This window comes from Hyla sarda, unplaced genomic scaffold (assembly GCF_029499605.1).
Source record: "Hyla sarda isolate aHylSar1 unplaced genomic scaffold, aHylSar1.hap1 scaffold_274, whole genome shotgun sequence".
NCBI classification, from domain to species: domain Eukaryota; kingdom Metazoa; phylum Chordata; class Amphibia; order Anura; family Hylidae; genus Hyla; species Hyla sarda.
In genome coordinates, this window is record NW_026609440.1 from 272,556 (window position 1) to 292,748 (window position 20,193).

At 44.8% G+C, this 20,193-nt stretch overlaps 1 long non-coding RNA gene across 1 annotated transcript in view; it reads right to left on the reverse strand.

Moving 5' to 3' along the window:
* Positions 1–18,464, reverse strand: part of LOC130325695 (uncharacterized) — a 94,476-nt gene extending 76,012 nt beyond the window's left edge. Inside the window, exon 1 of the long non-coding RNA XR_008870459.1 lies at positions 18,442–18,464. This is a non-coding gene — a long non-coding RNA (uncharacterized LOC130325695). The remainder of the gene's footprint in view (positions 1–18,441) is intronic.
* Positions 18,465–20,193: the final 1,729 nt, after the last annotated feature.

Genomic DNA, 20,193 nt, shown 5'->3' on the forward strand with positions numbered 1-20,193 from the left:
AACATGCTGGTGTAGCCCCCAACTTTACCTTTTCATAAGCGGTAAAAGGAGAAAAAGCCTCCCAAAATTTGTAACGCAATTTCTCCCAAGTACGGAGATACCCCATATGTGGCCCTAAACGGTTTCCTTGAAATACAATAGGGCTCCAAAGCAAGATAGAGCCATGCGCATTTGAGGCCTAAATTGGGGATTTGAATCCGCCACACAAATACGCTACAGCAGTGTTTCCCAAACAGGGTGTCTCCAGCTGTAGCAAAACTCCTTGCATACCTGGACATTCAGTGGATGTCCGGCAATACTGGGAGTTGTTTTTCAAAAGCTGGATGCTCTGTTTTGGAAACTGGAGAACTGGGCTGACTTCGCTGTCGGTTACCGGCTGTACCGTAGGGAAGGGCTGCACCTCAATGGGGAGGGTGCAGCTTTGCTTGGGGAGAAGATGGCTAGAAGGGTGGAGGAGTGTTTAAACTAGGGACTTGGGGGGAGGGAACCTACAGCAAAGAGGGGGAAGATAGTGTAAATAGAGAGGTGGGAATTATAAATGTACCTGGGGGTGGAGCGGAGGGAGGGGTTAGAATAGTTAATAGGAATAGGCTTCATAGGAAAATAAAACTTACACCCTTGAATCCCATTAACCCCAATAACATAAAGGATGGAAATGTAAAGTGTATGTTCACAAATGCCAGAAGCCTAGCAAATAAAATGGGGGAGCTTGAGGCCTTGATACTGGAGGAACATATTGATATAGTTGGGGTCACTGAGACATGGCTGGACTCCTCGCATGACTGGGCTGTCAATCTGCAGGGGTTTACATTGTTTCGCAAGGATAGAATGAACAGAAAAGGTGGTGGAGTCTGTCTGTATGTAAGAAGTGGTATGAAAGTCAGTGTGAACGATGCCATAGTGTGTGATGATTCTGAGGAGGTGGAATCACTGTGGGTAGAATTACAAAAGGAGGGAAATACTGAAAAAATAATACTTGGTGTAATCTACAGACCCCCTAATATCACTGAAGAGATAGAAGTTCGGCTTCATAAACAAATAGAGAGGGCCGCCCGGGCAGGTACAGTGGTAATAATGGGAGATTTTAACTATCCAGATATAGATTGGGGTCCGGGGTTGGCTAAAACTACAAAGGGGCGACAATTCCTAAATTTATTGCAAGATAATTTTATGGGCCAGTTTGTGGAGGACCCAACAAGAAGTGATGCCTTGTTGGATCTGATCATTTCCAACAACGCAGAGCTGGTTGGTAATGTAACTGTGCGGGAAAACCTTGGTAATAGCGACCACAATATAGTTACTTTTCACAAAAAACGTAGAAAACAAAGACAGGCGGGGAAGGCAAAAACATATAACTTTAAAAAGGCAAACTTCCCTGGGCTGAGGGCTGCACTACAGGACATAGACTGGGGGAGGTGTTCTCAAATACTGATACAGAAGGTAAATGGGACATCTTTAACCCCTTCAGGATGGAGCCCATTTTGGCCTTAAGGACCGGAGCGTTTTTTGCACATCTGACCACTGTCACTTTAAACATTAATAACTCTGGAATGCTTTTAGTTATCATTCTGATTCCGAGACTGTTTTTTCGTGACATATTCTACTTTAACATAGTGGTAAATTTGTGTCGATACTTGCATCCTTTCTTGGTGAAAAATCCGTAAATTTGATGAAAAATTAGAAAATTTTGCATTTTTCTAACTTTGAAGCTCTCTGCTTGTAAGGAAAATGGATATTACGAATACATTTTTTTTTTGGTTCACATATACAATATGTCTACTTTATGTTTGCATCATAAAATTGACGTGTTTTTACTTTTGGAAGACACCAGAGGGCTTCAACGGTCAGCAGCAATTTTCCGATTTTTCACAAAATTTTCAAACTCAGTATTTTTCAGGGACCAGTTCAGGTTTGAAGTGGATTTGAAGGGTCTTCATATTAGAAATACCCCATAAATGACCCTATTATAAAAACTACACCCCCCAAAGTATTCAAAATGACATTCAGTCAGCGTTTTAACCCTTTAGGTGTTTCACACGAATAGCAGCAATGTGAAGGAGAAAATTGACAATCTTCATTTTTTACACTCACATGTTCTTGTAGACCCAATTTTTGAATTTTTAAAAGGGGTAAAAGGACAAAATTTTTACTTGTATTTGTAGCCCAATTTCTCTCGAGTAAGGACATACCTCATATGTCTATGTAGTGTTCGGCGGGCGCAGTAGAGGGCTCAGAAGGGAAGGAGCGACAAGGGGATTTTGGAGAGTACGTTTTTCTGAAATGGTTTTTGGGGGGCATGTTACCTTTAGGAAGCCCTTATGGTGCCAGAACAGCAAAAAAAAAAAACACATGGCATACCATTTTGGAAACTAGACCCCTCGGGGAATGTAACATGGGATAAAGTGAACCTTAATACCCCACAGGTGTTTCACGACTTTTGCAAATGTAAAAAAAAAAAAAAAAAAATTTTACCTAAAATGCTTGTTTTCCCCCAAAAAATGTATTTTTAAAAAGGGTAATAGCAAAAAATACCCCTAAAAATTTGAAGCCCAATTTCTCCCGATTCAGAAAACACCCCATATGGGGGTGAAAAGTGCTCTGCTGGCGCACTACAGGTCTCGGAAGAGAAGGAGTCACATTTGGCTTTTTGAACGCAAATTTTTCTCTGGGGGCATGCCGCATTTAGGAAGCCCCTATGGTGCCAGGACAGCAAAAAAAAAAACCACATGGCATACCATTTTGGAAACTAGACCCCTCGGGGAACGTAACAAGGGGTTAAGTGAACCTTTATACCCCACAGGTGTTTCACGACTTTTGCATATGTAAAAAAAAAAATTCTTTTTTACCTAAAATGCTTGTTTTCCCAAAAAATTTACATTTTTAAAAAGGGTAAAAGCAGAAAATACCCCCCAAAATTTGTAACACAATTTCTCCCGAGTACGGCGATACCCCATATGTGACCCTAAACTGTTGCCTTGAAATACGACAGGGCTCCAAAGTGAGAGCGCCATGTGCATTTGAGGCCTAAATTAGGGATTGCATAGGGGTGGACATAGGGGTATTCTACGCCAGTGATAACCAAACAAGGTGCCTCCAGCTGTTGCAAAACTCCCAGCATGCCTGGACAGTCAACGGCTGTCCAACAATACTGGGAGTTGTTTTGCAACAGCTGGAGGCTCCGTTCTGGAAACAGTGGCGTACCAGACGTTTTTCATTTTTATTGGGGAGGGGAGGGGGGCTGTGTAGGGGTATGTGTATATGTAGTGTTTTTTACTTTTTATTTTATTTTTTGTGTTAGTGTAGTGTAGTGTTTTTAGGGTACAGTCGCACGGGCGGGGGTTCACAGTAGTTTCTCGCTGGCAATTTGAGCTGCAGCAGAAAGTTTGCGGCAGCTCAAATTTGCAGCCAGATACTTACTGTAATCCTCCGCCCATGTGAGTGTACCCTGTACGTTCACATTGGGGGGGGACATCCAGCTGTTGCATAACTACAACTCCCAGCATGCTCGTTGGCTGTCGGTGACTGCTGAGAGTTGTAGTTTTGCAACAACTGTAGGCACACTGGTTATGTATCACTGAGTTTGTGACCTAACTCAGTGTTTCACAACCAGTGTGCCTCCAGCTGTTGCAAAACTACAACTCCCAGCATGTACGGTGCATGGTGTACGGTGACTGCTGAGAGTTGTAGTTTGCAACAGCTGGAGGCACACCGGTCGTGAAACACTGAGTTAGGTAAAAAAAAACTGAGTTTCACAACCAGTGTGCCTTCAGCTGTTGCAAAACTACAACTCTCAGCAGTCACCGACAGCCAACGGGCATGCTGGGAGTTGTAGTTATGCATCCAGCAGATGCACCACTACAACTCCCAGCATGCACTTTAGCTGTTTGTGCAAGCTGGGAGTTGTAGTTATACAACAGCTGAAGGTACACTTTTCCATAGAAAGAATGTGCCTCCAGCTGTTGCAAAACCATAAGTCCCAGCATGCCCATAAGGGAATGCTGGGAGTTGTGGTGGTCTGCCTCCTGCTGTTGCATAACTACAGCTCCCAGCATGCCCTTTTTGCATGCTGGGAGCTGTTGCTAAGCAACAGCAGGAGGCTGTCACTCACCTCCAACGATCCAGACGCTGCAGGTCAGTCCCGCCGCCGCAGCTGCTCCTGGGGCCCCGATCCCGCACCCGCTCACGTCCTCCAGAAGAGGGGCGGAGCGGGTGCGGGAGTGACACCCGCAGCAGGCGCCCTGATTGGTCGGCCGGTAATCCGGCCGACGAATCAGGGCGATCGTGAGGTGGCACCAGTGCCACCTCACCCCTGCAGGCTCTGGCTGTTCGGGGCCGTCAGAGACGGCCCCGAACAGCCAGTAATTCCGGGTCATCGGGTCACTGGAGACCCGATTGACCCGGAATCGCCGCAGATCGCTGGACTGAATTGTCCAGTGATCTGCGGCGATCGCCGACATGGGGGGGCATAATGACCCCCCTGGGCGATATGCCGGGATGCCTGCTGAACGATTTCAGCAGGCATCCGGCTCCGGTCCCCAACCGGCTAGCGGTGGGGGCCGGAATTCCCACGGGCGTATGGATACGCCCTCGGTCCTTAAGGACTCGGGATGCAGGGCGTATCCATACGCCCTATGTCCTGAAGAGGTTAAATCAACTCTAAATAACTATACAGCTAAATATATACCAAAGGGGAACAAATATAAACGACTAAAACTAAATCCTACATGGCTGACAAATGATGTTAAAAGAGCAATAAACAACAAAAAAATAGCCTTCAAAAAATTCAAATCTGATGGGTCAGCTATAACATTTACACAGTACAAGGAGCTTAATAAAATCTGTAAAAATGTAATAAAAACAGCAAAAATTCAAAATGAGAGACAGGTGGCCAAAGAAAGCAAAAATAATCCTAAATATTTTTTTAGATATATAAATGCAAAAAAACCAAGGACAGAGCATGTAGGACCCCTTAATAATGATAATGGGGAGGTTGTCACGGGCGATCAAGAGAAGGCGGAGCTACTGAATGGGTTCTTTAGTTCTGTATATACTAAGGAAGAAGGAGCTGACATTGGACAGGTCAGTGCTGGTAACACATCATGTAATGTACTGAACTGGCTTAATGTAGAGATGGTACAAGGTAAGTTAAATAAATTAAATGTAAGCAAATCTCCAGGGCCAGATGGATTGCACCCAAGAGTTCTTAGAGAGGTAAGTTCAGTAATATCTGTACCCCTGTTCATGATATTTAGAGATTCTCTGGCGTCTGGTATTGTGCCAAGGGACTGGCGCAAGGCGAATGTGGTGCCAATCTTCAAAAAGGGCTCTAGGTCTTCCCCAGGAAACTATAGACCGGTAAGTTTAACGTGCATTGTGGGTAAATTGTTTGAAGGACTTATAAGGGATTACATACAGGAATACATAGGGGATAATTGTATTATAAGTGATAGCCAGCATGGGTTTACTAAGGATAGAAGTTGTCAAACCAATCTAATTTGCTTTTTTATGAAGATGTGAGTAGAAGCCTTGACAGAGGAATGGCTGTGGATATAGTGTTTCTGGATTTTGCTAAAGCATTTGATACTGTCCCTCATAGACGTCTGACAGGTAAGTTAAGGTCTTTGGGTTTGGAAACCTTAGTTTGTAACTGGATTGAACACTGGCTCATGGATCGTACCCAGAGAGTGGTGGTCAATGATTTGTACTCTGATTGGTCCCCGGTAATTAGTGGTGTACCCCAAGGTTCAGTACTGGGCCCGCTGTTGTTTAATTTATTTATCAATGATATAGAGGATGGCATTAACAGCTCTGTTTCTATCTTTGCAGATGACACCAAGCTTTGTAGCACGGTACAGTCTATAGAGGATGTGCATAAGTTACAAGATGACTTGGATAGACTAAGTGTCTGGGCATCCACTTGGCAAATGAGGTTCAATGTGGATAAATGTAAAGTTATGCATCTGGGTAATAATAACCTGCATGCGTCATATGTCTTAGGGGGGAATAAACTGGCAGAGTCACTGGTAGAGAAGGATCTGGGTGTACTTGTAGATCACAGACTACAGAATAGCATGCAATGTCAGGCAGCTGCTTCCAAAGCCAGCAGGATATTGTCATGTATAAAAAGAGGCATGGACTCAAGGGACAGGGACATAATACTCCCCCTTTATAAAGCATTGGTACGGCCTCACCTGGAATATGCTGTTCAGTTTTGATCGCTTGTACATAAAAGGGACACTGTGGAGCTGGAAAGGGTGCAGAGACGTGCGACTAAACTAATATGGGGCATGGAACATCTTAGCTATGAGGAGCGATTAAAGGAGTTACAATTGTTTAGTCTTGAGAAGAGACGTTTAAGGGGGGATATGATAAACGTATATAAGTATATTAATGGCCCATACAAAAAATATGGAGAAAAACTGTTCCAGGTTAAACCCCCCAAAGGACGAGGGGGCACTCCCTCCGTCTGGAGAAGAAAAGGTTTAGTATAAAGGGGCGACACGCCTTCTTTACCATGAGAACTGTGAACTTATGGAACAGTCTACCTCAGGAACTGGTCACAGCAGGAAAAATTAACAGCTTTAAAACAGGATTAGATAAATTCCTGGAACAAAATAACATTAATGCTTATGAAGAAATATAAAATCCCATCCCTTCCCCAATATCGCGCCACACCCCTACCCCTTACTTACCTGGTTGAACTTGATGGACATATGTCTTTTTTCGACCGTACTAACTATGTAACTAGGCCATTTTTTATTTTTTTTGGGTGGGGGGGGACGGAGAGACTGTGTAGGGGGTATATGTATATGCAGGGTTTTACTTTTTATTTTGTGTAGTGTAGTGTTTTTAGGGTACATTCACATGGGGTGGGGGTGAGGCAAACCTCCAGCTGTTGCAAAATTACAACAGGTCTGTTCACCTACTGCTGTTGCTTAGGGCATGCTGGGAGTTCTAGTTTTGCAACAGCTGGATTTCCAACTACAACTCCCAGCATGCCCTTTGGTAGTGTGTGCATGTTGGAAGTTGTAGTTATGCAACAGCTGGATGCACACTTTTTGATATAAAAAATGTGCCTCCAGCTGTTGCATAACTACAACCCCCAGCATGCACAGATTACCAAAGGGCATGCTGGGAGTAATAGTTGGAACTCCAACTGTTGCAGAACTACAACTCCCAGCATGCCCTTGGGCTTTGCATGCTGCGAGTTGTTGCTAAGCAACAGCAGGAGGTGAACAGACCTCACCTCCTGCTATATCCTGCCGCCAGGACCACCACCGCTGCTGCCACCGATCCTGCTGCTCCTGTCGCCGCTCGTCGTGATTGGTCGGTCGTTCAGACAGATCATGCTGGTTAAGGGTCACCTTTTTTCCAGGTAACCAGAGACCCGATTGACCCAGAATAGCCACAAATCGCGCTCGGAATTGACCGGCGCTTGCCGACATGGGGGGGGGGGGTCTCAGGAACCCCCTGGGCGATATGCCGGGATGGCTGCTGATAGATATCAGCAGTCATTCCGTTCCGATCACTGTGTCCGGAGCAGCGGTGATCCAGGAAAGCTGCGCCATAAATTTTTACGGCGCATGTCCTTAAGGGGTTAAATATGGGAAAGGGGGTGTGATTCAAAACTTTTATTAGGTGGGGGGCTTATTCACTTTTTACTTTTTTTTTTGTCTCCATAGGGGGCTATACCATGCAATCTTTCAATTGCATACACTGTTCAATGCTATGCCATAGCATAGATGACTGCTAGGGCATGTTCCCACTGAGGAATTGGAGAGGAATTTACTTGAGTAATTCTGCTTGCTTATTCTGCTCCAAATCATTTAAAAATGAAAGCTCCATTGACTTTAATGGACTTTCCTCTGCCCTGTTAACACTGAGGAATTTCTGCTAGCAGAATTCTGACGCTGAATTCTGTTCTTCAGGCGGAATCCGCTTGTAAAAGCCCATAAAAGTCAATGGGCTAGATTTATCAAAACCTGTCCAGAGGAAAAGTTGCTGAGTTTCCCATAGCAACCAATCCGATTGCTTCTTTCATTTTGCAGAGGCCTTGATAAAAATGAAAGTAGCGATCTGATTGGTTGCTATGAGCAACTGGACAGCTTTTCCTCTGGTCGGGTTTTGATAAATCTCCCCCAATGGGCCTTATTTCTGAGGAAATCAGTTTCAAGTGGAATTCAAGCAAAAATGGCTGAAGTTCTTCCGCAACATTTTTTACTGCTCCTCCTCCTGAATTCTGCTTGAAATTTCTACTTTAATTCTGCTTCCATTCTGTTTTCATTCCTCTTCAATATCGCAGCAAGCAGTAAATGGAAGATTTCAACATTTTCCTGACCGAAATGATTCCTCTTCAATTCCTCAGTGTGAACATACTCTTCTCGGTGCTTCAGAGCACCGATCGGCCGACAAAGAGGCAGGTAAGGCCCTCCCCGCTGTCCTCTCAGCTGATTGGGACATCACGGTTTTACCATGATGGTCCCGATCAGCTCTATTGAGCTCACTGGCACGTTAACCCAGCATATTAAACTCCACAATCAACTTTGATCGCAGTGTCTAAAGGGTAAATGCCCAATCAGCGATGCCATGCATAAACCCTGGGTCCTGGCTGCTTAGAGCAGTCGGGACCCACCGGGTTTGAAGTGTGCTAACTCATGAGCATGCTTCAAAAACCGGTAACAGGACCAGAGCGTACAGGACGCAGGGCGTACCAGGACACAATGGCAAACTCATACACCCTGCATCCTAAACGGGTTAAGCCAGACTGATGTTCCTCTCACAACTGGACTTTGGGATTTAACCCCTTAAGGACTGAGCCCTTTTTCACCTTAAAAGGAGTAGTCCAGTGGTGACCCAGTGGTGAACAACGTATCCCCTATCCTAAGGATAGGGGATAAGTTGCAGATCGCTGGGGGTCCGACCGCTGGGGCCCCCTGCAATCTCCTGTAGACCGAAGACTCGGCCATTTTTTGCAATTCTGACCACTGTCACTTTAAACATTAATAACTCTGGAATGCTTTTAGTTATCATTCTGATTCCGAGATTGTTTTTTCGTGACATATTCTACTTTAACATAGTAGTAATATTTTGTGGTAACTTGCATCCTTTCTTGGTGAAAAATCCCAAAATTTGATGAAAAATTTGAAAATTTTGCATTTTTCTAACTTTGAAGCTCTCTGCTTGTAAGGAAAATGGATATTCCAAATAATTTTTTTATTCACATATACAAATATGTCTACTTTATGTTTGCATCATAAAATTGACATGTTTTTACTTTTGGAAGACACCAGAGGGCTTCAAAGTTCAGCAGCAATTTTCCAATTTTTCACAAAATTTTGAAACTCGCTTTTCAGGGACCAGTTCAGGTTTGAAGTGGATTTGAAGGGTCTTCATTTTAGAAATACCCCACAAATTACCCCATTATAAAAACTGCACCCCCCAAAGTATTCAAAATGACATTCAGTAAGTGTTTTAACCCTTTAGGTGTTTCACAGGAATAGCAGCAAAGTGAAGGAGAAAATTCACAATCTTCATTTTTTACACTTGCATGTTCTTGTAGACCCAATTTTTGAATTTTTGCAAGGGGTAAAAAGGAGAAAATTTTTCCTTGTATTTGAAACGCAATTTTTCTCGAGTAAGCACATATGTCATATGTTTACGTTAATTGTTCGGCGGGCGCAGTAGAGGGCTCAGAAGGGAAGGAGCGACAAATGGTTTTTGGGGCATGTCACCTTTAGGAAGCCCCTATGGTGCCAGAACAGCAAAAATAAAACCACATGGCATACCATTTTGGAAACTAGACCCCTCGGGGAACATAACAAGGGGTAAAGTGAACCTTAATACCGCACAGGTGATTCACGACTTTTGCATATGTAAAAAAAAAATTTATTTTTTTCTCCTAAAATGCCTGGTTTCCCAAAAATTTTACATTTTTAAAAAGGGTAATAGCAGAAAATACCCCCCAAAATTTGAAGCCCAATTTCTCCCGATAAAGAAAACACCCCATATGGGGGTGAAAAGTGCTCTGCTGGCGCACTACAGGTCTCAAGAGAAAGAGTCACATTTGGCTTTTTGAAAGCAAATTTTGCTCTGGGGGCATGCCGCATTTAGGAAGCCCCCATGGTGCCAGAACAGCAAAAAAAAAAACACATGGCATACTATTTTGGAAACTAGACCCCTCGGGGAACGTAACAAGGGGTAAAGTGAACCTTAATACCCCACAGGGGTTTCACGACTTTTGCATATGCATATGTAAAAAAAAAAATTATTTTTTTCTCCTAAAATGCCTGGTTTCCCAAAAATTTTACATTTTTAAAAAGGGTAATAGCAGAAAATACCCCCCAAAATTTGAAGCCCAATTTCTCCCGATAAAGAAAACACCCCATATGGGGGTGAAAAGTGCTCTGCTGGCGCACTACAGGTCTCAAGAGAAAGAGTCACATTTGGCTTTTTGAAAGCAAATTTTGCTCTGGGGGCATGCCGCATTTAGGAAGCCCCCATGGTGCCAGAACAGCAAAAAAAAAAACACATGGCATACTATTTTGGAAACTAGACCCCTCGGGGAACGTAACAAGGGGTAAAGTGAACCTTAATACCCCACAGGGGTTTCACGACTTTTGCATATGTATAAAAAAAAAAAAATTTTTTGTTACCTAAAATGCTTCTTTTCCCAAAAATTTTACATTTTTTAAAACGGTAAAAGCAGAAAATACCCCCCAAAATTTGTAACACAATTTCTCCCAAGTACGGCGATACCCCATATGTGACCCAAAACTGTTGCCTTGAAATACGACAGGGCTCCAAAGTGAGAGCGCCATGCGCATTTGAGGCCTAAATTGGGGATTGCATAGGGGTGGACATAGGGGTATTCTATGCCAGTGATTCCCAAACAGGGTGCCTCCAGTTGTTGTAAAACTCCAAGAATGCCTGGACAATCAGTGGCTGTCTGGTAATACTGGGAGTAGTTGTTTTGCAACAGCTGGAGGCTCCGTTTTGGAAACCGTGGCATACCAGACGTTTTCATTTTTATTGGGGAGGGGAGGGGAGGTGGGGCTGTGTATGGGTATGTGTATATGTAGTGTTTTTTACTTTTTATTTTATTGTGTGCCTGTGTAGTGTAGTGTTTTTAGGGTACAGTCACACGGGCGGGGGTTCACAGTAGTTTCTTGCTGGCAGTTTGAGCTGCGGCAGAAAATTTGCCGCAGCTCAAACTTGCAGCAGGATAATTACTGTAAACCTGTGAGTGTACCCTGTACGTTCACATTGGGGAGGGGGGGGGGAACATCCAGCTGTTGCAAAACTACAACTCCCAGCATGTACGGTCTATAAGTGCATGCTGGGAGTTGTAGTTTTGCAACAGCTGGAGGCACACTGGTTGTGAAACACCGAGTTTGGTAACAAACTCAGTGTTTTGCAACCAGTGTGCCTTCAGCTGTTGCAAAAGCTACAACCCCCAGCATGTACGGACAGCGGAAGGGAATGCTGGGTCTTGTAGTTATGCAACAGCTGGAGGCATACTACTTTGGCTGGGGATGCTGGGGATTGTAGTTATGCAACAGCTGGAGACACACTGGTTTGCTACTTAACTCAGTGTGCCTTCAGCTGTTGCAAAACTACAACTCTCAGCAGTCACAGACAGCCAAGGGGCATGCTGGGAGTTGTAGTTATGCAACCAGCAGATGCACCACTACAACTCCCAGCATGCACTTCAGCTGTTGTATAACTACAACTCCCAGCTTGCACAAACAGCTAAAGGTACACTTTTCCATAGAAAAAATGTGCCTCCAGCTGTTGCAAAACGATAAGTCCCAGCATGCCCATAAGGGAATGCTGGGAGTTGTGGTGGTCTGCCTCCTGCTGTTGCATAACTACAGCTCCCAGCATGCCCTTTTTGCATGCTGGGAGCTGTTGCTAAGCAACAGCAGGAGGCTGTCACTCCCCTCCTGCTGCTGCTCAGGGCACAGGTCAGTCCCGCCGCCGCTCCTGGGGCCCCGATCCCCTGGCGTCAATGTTGGGATCGGGGCCCCAGGAGCGGCGGCGGCGGGACTGACCTGTGCCCTTAGCAGCAGCAGGAGGTGAGTGACAGCTCCCTGGGTCTTCTTCCCGTACCCGCTCACGTCCTCCGGAAGAGGGGCGGAGCGGGTTGCGGGAGTGACACCCGCAGCAGGCGCCCTGATTGGTCGGCCGGGAAACCGGCCGACGAATCAGGGCGATCGTGAGGTGGCACCAGTGCCACCTCGCCCCTGCTGGCTATGGCTGTCAGAGACGGCCCCAAACAGCCTGTAATTCCGGGTCACCGGGTTACTGAAGACCCGATTGACCCGGAATCTGCCGCAGATCGCTGGACTGAATTGTCCAGCGATCTGCGGCCATCGCCGACATGGGGGGTCATCATGACCCCCCTGGGCAATATGCCGCGATGCCTGCTGAACGATTTCAGCAGGCATCGGGCACCGGCTCCTTAAGGACTCGGAAAAGGGGCCGTTTGAGTACGTCCTGCGTCCTTAAGGGGTTAATATTTACATATAACCACTTGCTCCGTATGTCGCCAGGCCAGACAAGAAAGGTCTTAAAGGGGTACTCCATTGGTAAACATTATTTTTAAATCAAAGTTCTTTTCTTTTTGAATTTCTTTTTTGTCTTGTAAACAGTGCTCTTTTCTGACACCAGATGCCCATATCAGGAACTGTCCAGAGCAGGAGAAAATCCCCATTGCAGCCTATGCTGCTCTGGCAGAGAGCACTGTGGACAAGACAAAAAATAATTTCCTCTGTAGTATACAGCTGCTAAAGAGTACTGAAAGGGTAAATATTTTTTAATAGAAGTAATTTAAAATTCTGCCTAACTTTCTGGCACCAGTTGATTTAAAAAAAAAAAAAAATAATAAAAAAAAAATGTTTTCCACCGGAGTACCCGTTTAAAGGAAATCTGTCACCAGTGTCACTTGCACTAACCTGTCATTACCAACAGGTAATGCAGGTGATGCTGGTGACAACAGTACTTACATTGTCCCGTTCCGTGGCAGGGATCTCCTGTAATCTCTTCCATTATTTTCGCTCCGGGCACCCGGCTTGGGGCACGGGCGGAGCTTACTGACGTCACCGCTGCTATTCTCTCACAGCGAGACCCAGCAGAGAACTCCCTGCTGGGTTCCGCTGTTAGAGCACAGCAGTGGTGATGTCTTTAAGCTCCATCCATGCCCCAAGTCGGGTGCCCGGAGCAAAGCTAACGGAAGAGATTCCAGGAGATCCCCGCCAAGGAATGGGACAAGGTAAATACTGTTGTCACCTGCACCACCTCTCGGTATCAACAGGTTAGTGCAGGTGACACCAGTGACAGATTTCCTTTAAGACCAATGCGTCCTTGGGATGCTATTTCATGTTAGCTGGATGGATAGGATACTTGTTAAATGAACACAATATAAATTCAGAGCCGGATGAAATCGGCCATACTAAGCCGCATAGATATTTTGTTTTTATTGTACATAAATAAATGTAACTTTCTTAAAGCATAACAAGAAGTGCAGTTGTTTGTTTCAGACTTGGGCCTAACCAAAATGTACAAAAAAAAAAGTTACAACAGCACTCTAGGTCAAAAAATGTAGGCTCTTAGCGCACTTTTTGATCAAAAATGTGGGGGACACATTTTGATCAAAAAGTGCGCTAAGAGCCACCATTTTTTGACCTAGAGTGCTGTTGCAACTTTCTTTTTTGTACATTTTCTATTTGCCACAGCAGCGGGCACCTGTGCATTAGGTTGTTGTGCTGGCTATTTTTCCTTTTGTTTTTACCTTGCGCCTAACCAAACCACAACAGAACTCCATGGCACCCAGCTGACCCTCTAACCTGTATCTCTCTTAACCCCTTAACGACGAGCGCTGTAAATGTACGGCGCTGCTAGGTGTGTCACTTCGCGCACAGCGCCGTAAATATACGGCACTGTGTTTCTTGATCACCGCGTCACCGGTCGCGGTGATTGGAACGGGATTGACTGCTGATATCTATCAGCAGCCATCCCAGCATATGGACATACCCCTTGTCGGCCAATTATAACCAGCGAATCACAGCTTTTCCGGGCTGATCGGGTGACCCAATAGCCCGGAAAATAGGGATGATACCCTGCGATTGGCCGATCTGCGAATCACAGGGCAGGGGTCAAAGTTGAGATCCCCGCTCTGGAAGTCCGGGCAGAGCGGGGCAAAATTGGTGGCGGCAGACAGCGGGGGACCAGCAGCAGACAGCAGGGGACCGGTGGCAGACAGCAGGGGGGAGGACCGGCGGCAGCAGAATGCAGCAGTGAAAATCTGGTAAGTGATCTTCACTGCTGCATTGTAGTTTCACAACTACAACTCCCAGCATGCCCAGATAGCCAAAGGCTGTCTGGGCATGCAGGGAGTTGTAGTTTTGCAACATCTGGAGGGCTACAGTTTGGAGACCACTGTATAGTGGTCTCCAAACTGTAATTCCAGATGTTGCAAAACTAAAACTCCCTGCATGCCAAGACTGTCCAGGCATGCTGAGCGTTGTAGTTCAGTAACATCTGAAGGGCCAGATGTTGCAAAACTACAACTCCCAGCATACCCTTCGGCTCTCGGGGCATGCTGGGAGTTGTAGTTTTGCAACAACTGAAGGCACACTGGTTGGGAAACACTGTCTGTTTCCTAACTCAGTGTTTCTCAACCAGTGTGCCTCCAGCTGTTGCAAAACTACAACTCCTGTCTGTCAGTGCATGTTGGGATATGTAGTTTTGCAACAGCTGGAGGTTTGCGCACGCCCCCCCCATATGTGATTGTACAGGGTACATTCACACGGGCAGGTTATACAGCGAGTTTCCCGCTTTAAGTTTGCGCTGCAGCAAATTTTCCGCCACAGCCCAAACTCCAAGCGGGAAACTCGCTGTGAACCCCCGCCTATGTGAATGTACCCTAAAAACACTACACTACACCTACACAAAATAAAGGGTAAAACACTACACATACACCCACCTATACTGCACCCCCACCCCCCAATAAAAAATTTAAAACGTCAGTACGTCATACGGCAGTGATTCCAAAACGGAGCCTCCAACTGTTGCAAAATAACTCCCAGTATTGCCGGACAGCCATTGACTGTTCAGGCATGCTGGGAGTTTTGAAACAGCTGGAGGCACCCTGTTTGGGGAACACTGCCGTGTCCATCCCTATGCATATCCCTAATTTAGGCCTCAAATGCACATGGTGCTCTCTCACTTCGGAGCCCTGTTGTATTTCAAGGCAACAGTTTAGGGCCACATATGGGGTATTTCCGTACTCAGGAGAATTTGCCTAACAAATTTTGGGGGGCTTTTTCTCCTTTTACCCCATATGAAAAGGTAAAGTTGGGGTCTACACCAGCCTGTTAATGTAAAAAAATATATATATATTTTTACACTAACATTTTATACTTTTCATTTTTACAACAGGTAAAAGGAAAAAAAGACCCCCAAAATTTGGACGGAAATATCCCATATGTGGGTGTAAAATGCTCTGTGGGCACACAACAAGGCTCAGGAGTGAGAGCGCACTATGTACATTTGAGGTCTAAATTGGTGATTTGCACATGGGTGGCTGATAGTTACAGCGATTCTGACAAACGCAAAACAATAAATCACCCACATGTGACCCCATTTTGGAAACTTCACCCCTCACGGAACATAACAAGGGATATAGTGAGACTTAACACGCCACAGGTGTTTGACAAATTTTTGTTAAAGTTGGAGGTGAAAATGAAAAATATGATTTTTTTTTCACTAAAATGATGGTGTTACCCCAAAGTTTTTATTTTCACAAGGGGTAATAGGAGAAAAAGCCCCCCAAAATGTGTAACACCATATTTTTTTTTGAGTATGGAAATACCCCATATGTGGATGTAAAGTGCTCTGCAAGCACACTACAGGGCTCAGAAGAGAGAAGGGGCGCCATTGGACTTTGTGAGAGAGAATTTGGCTGGAATTGTATGCCATGTGTGTTAAAGCCCCACATGGTGCCAGAACAGCAGAAACCCCCCACATGCGACCCCATTTTGGAAACTACACCCCTCACGGAATCTAATAAGGGGTACATTGAGCATTTACGCCCCACAGGTGTCTGACAGATTTTTGGAACAGTGGTATGTGAAAATGAAAAATGTACGTGGCGTTCAAAAAAATTTCAAAGTCCAAAATTGTGTATTTTTGGTCACTTTTTATATCATGAAAAAAATGAATAAAAAGTGATCAACAAGTTCGATCAATACAAAAATGGTACCACTAAAAATTTCAGATCACGGCTAGAGATGAGCAAACTTACAGTAAATTCGATTAGTCACGGACTTCTCAGCTCGGCAGTTGATAACTTTTCCTGCATAAATTAGTACAGCTTTCAGGTGCTCCGGTGGGCTGGAAAAGGTGGATACATTCCTAGGAAAGAGTCTCCTAGGAATGTATCCACCTTTTCCAGCCCACCGGAGCACCGGAAAGCTGAACTAATGTATGCAGGATAAGACATCAACTGCCGAGCCGAGAAATTCGTGACGAATCGAATTTACTGTAAGTTCGCTCATCTCTAATCACTGCGCAAAAAATTAGCCCTTATACTGCCCCATATGCGTAAAAATAAAAAAGTTATATGGGTCAGAAGATGACAATTTTAAACATACAGATTTTCCTGCATGTAGTTATGATTCTTTTCAGAAGTACGAAAAAATCAAACCTATATAAGTAGGGTATAATTTTAATCGTATGGACCTACAGAATAAAGGGAATGTGTCATTTTTACCGAAAAAATTTACTGCGTAGAAACAGAAGCCCCCAAAATTTACAAAATGGCATTTTCTTTTTTTCAATTTTGTCTGCGACATGGCACAGACAAAGATGCGCCAAAAAAAAACGACAAAACAAGTCGGGTTTACAATAGTAAATGAGGGCCATTATATATGGTAAAATCTTCTTCCTGACCATCTTCGGGGGGACGTTCCTGCCTGCAAGGATGGTGAGGATATGAAGTTGGTAAGTCTCCCCTGGACGGGGAGCTATACTTACCTAGCCCTGTCTTCACCGGCTGTAAACATGCCCCCTTAGCGGGATTAACAGCCCACGTCACGTCTGCTACCTAAGCATACAGAGCAGAGTGAGGACCCAGGCTGTCAATAACCCTGAGGGGGCATGTTTACAGCCCAGCCCAGGGGACTACTTATGGGGTCAAGCTGGGGAAACTTACTAAGGCTGGGTTCACACCACGTTTTCTTAAATACGGCTCCCGTATACGGTTGGGAGGAGGGGGCGGGGGTAAATTGCGGCGCCCGCACTCAGCCGTATTCGGGAACCGTATTTAATGCAAGTCTATGAGCCGACCGGAGTGAACCGCAGCCTCCTCTCGGCTTCGTTTTCGGCCGTATGCGGTTTCCCGACCGCAGGCAAAAACGTGGTCGACCACGTTTTTTGCCTGCGGTCGGGAAACCGCATACGGCCGAAAATGAAGCCGACCGGAGGCTGCGGTTCACTCCGGTCGGCTCATAGACTTGCATTAAATACGGTTCCCGAATACGGCTGAGTGCGGGCGCCGCGATTAAGCCCCGCCCCCTCCTCCCAACCGTATACGGGAACCGTATTTAAGAAAACGTGGTGTGAACCCAGCCTAACTTCACATCCTCACCATCCCTGCAGGCAGGGACATCCCCTGGGGATGGTGAGGAAGAAGATTTTACCATATATAATATGTTGCCACCTGTTATATATGGTAAGGTCTCATTATTGGGTCCCTTTAATGTATCATAACTGCAACTCCCAGCATGCGTTGACAGTGACAGCCTGCAGTATGTTAGAAGTTGTAGATCTACCACATCTAGAGGTTGGAGAACACCATAGATGATAAAAGGGATTGAGATATATAGAACAGGTATTGAATCTACTCAATGGGAAGACATCAAAGACTAGTGTTTACAAAACTACAACTCTCAGCAAGCTTGGACAGCCTGAGGCTGTATTGAGGGAGTTGTAGTCACAGGTTGGAGAATGCTGCCATAGACCATAAAGAGTCCATAGGAGTTCAGCCTATACAATGGGAAGAATAGTTCCAAATACAGTGTGTCTCAAGCTGTTGCAAAACTACAACCCCCAGCATGCCCAGACAGCCATAGGCTGTCTGGGCATGCTGTGAGTTGTAGTTTTGCAACAACTGGAGGCTTACTGGTTGGGAAGCTCTGATCCATCTCCTCAGTGTGAACACAGCCATCCATTCCTATTCTGATGGGATAAGCTACATTGCCTGTTAAAAAATGCAGCTGCCACCTCGTACCCCCATTACTCTAGCCAGGGAAATACACATTGGAAGGGTACTGCTCAACAACTTGTTAACACGATAAACTATTTGTCTCGTTCACAATTTTCACCCAAACAGAAGGTCATATGCCAACAATTCGCCAAGTCAGAACGCTGTAAACAGCTCACCATCCCCCACCAGCCGCATTCCACAGCCAGAACATTCAGGAACGTACCACACCTCACGCATGCGCACTACTACTCTGCAGCAACAATATTGGCTGCGCAACAAGGCCTTCCAGACCCTAATCGACTATATCCCTCCGCCAGCCTACTGACGGATCTACACGTACTGAAGGTCGTTTACGTACCGACACTTAAAGTTGGACAACATTTTAGGACGCCTTATTTCACCTTTATATATCCTGTATTCAGTACCTTCTGCGTATGTAGGGCTCATTTTTTGTATAAAGACTCTGTATACGGTAAGTTCTGACGGCACTACTTTGCTAATTAATTCAGGTTGGTTTCACACAGTGCGCTGTCATTGGGCGGAGGAATACCCACTGCGCAGTATGACTGTATATAAAACGTTTCTGAGGCGTTTTTCAGCAGACTTACGGAAGAGCAAAACAGGTTTAGGGTTTGCGGTGGAGCTGGCTGGTTTGGGAGTGTTTGTTGTTTAGTATTTATGTAGCTATTGCTTATTATTATAAGGAGCCTGATGTGGGTAGCTGTCTTGTATCTGTGTTCTGCTTGTAATAATGCTTTGTTGGGAGGTTGTACATTGTAGGGCATTTGGTGATACTTTTGGATAAAGGGTTTGGTGTTTTTGTGTAGAGATGTTTTTATTGTGTTTACACTAACTGTAGCAAAGTTTTAATCTAGACTGTCATTACTATGTGACTGTCATATCCTAATACAGTTGTGTTCCTGTCCTGTTATGTCTCCATAAAAGGCTTGATTCTTTGAATAGCTGTCAGACAGGTGTAGAACAAGTTGGCTAAGAAGATTCAGGAATGGAAGCTTTGTAGTCAGCGTAAGAGACAAAGATGAAAATACAAGGTCACAAGACTAGAACAGTGAACAAGCAGATCTCAAGAAGAATAGAATATAATGAAGGCTTAGTCGTGCAAAGGAAACCTCAGGAAGGTAGCAATGGTTAAACCTAGGTTGAAGATACACAAGATTGCAATAGACAAGAGAGAAGTTTAAGGATCAAGATTGAAAACTACTGAGGGATAGAACAGATGAAACTTGGAAATACTACTGGAGACTTAAAAACAAACAGAAGGTTAGTCTAAACATGGGAAAGCAAGAAAGAACATAGAAGGCTAGACAAGGTCTGCTAATGACAAGGGAGGGTAACTCTACCGGTGCGAAGTATAAAATGGCTGGTTGGATAACTCATTATAAAGAGAAGACCTTTTAAGGAGAAGAGAACTTATATATTAAAAGTAAATGACAAGAAAATAATTGTAGATTAATGTTTTACTGAAGACTTGGTAGTTGAGAGAATCTCCTCCTAGGTTTAATCCACTATAGTGAGTGGGTCAGATGAAGAATTCAAGACTGAAGATTATATGAATGATAGCTGCATTATACAGTGAAGTAGTTCTTAGGCAATGAAGGCAGGGAAGTATAGATTCTTCATTGAAGGAGGAAGACTTTAGAAGAATGTCAAGTAAGAAGCAGGATCACAGGCTCTTACAAAAAAAGACAGAAAACAACCAAGGACTAACGCTACAGACTAGTAACGTTGCTAGGCAAGATTGCCAGTGGACTTAGGATTCCAATTGCATGTCTTTGATATATCTTTAACTGGAAGATTGGGCCGGAGGAATGCCAGAATTGATTGCCACTGTAATTCGTAATGAAAAGTTCTTGAAATACTAGGTGTTTGTGCCAGTTGGTGAATGAGCTGCCGGTCATTGGCAAATG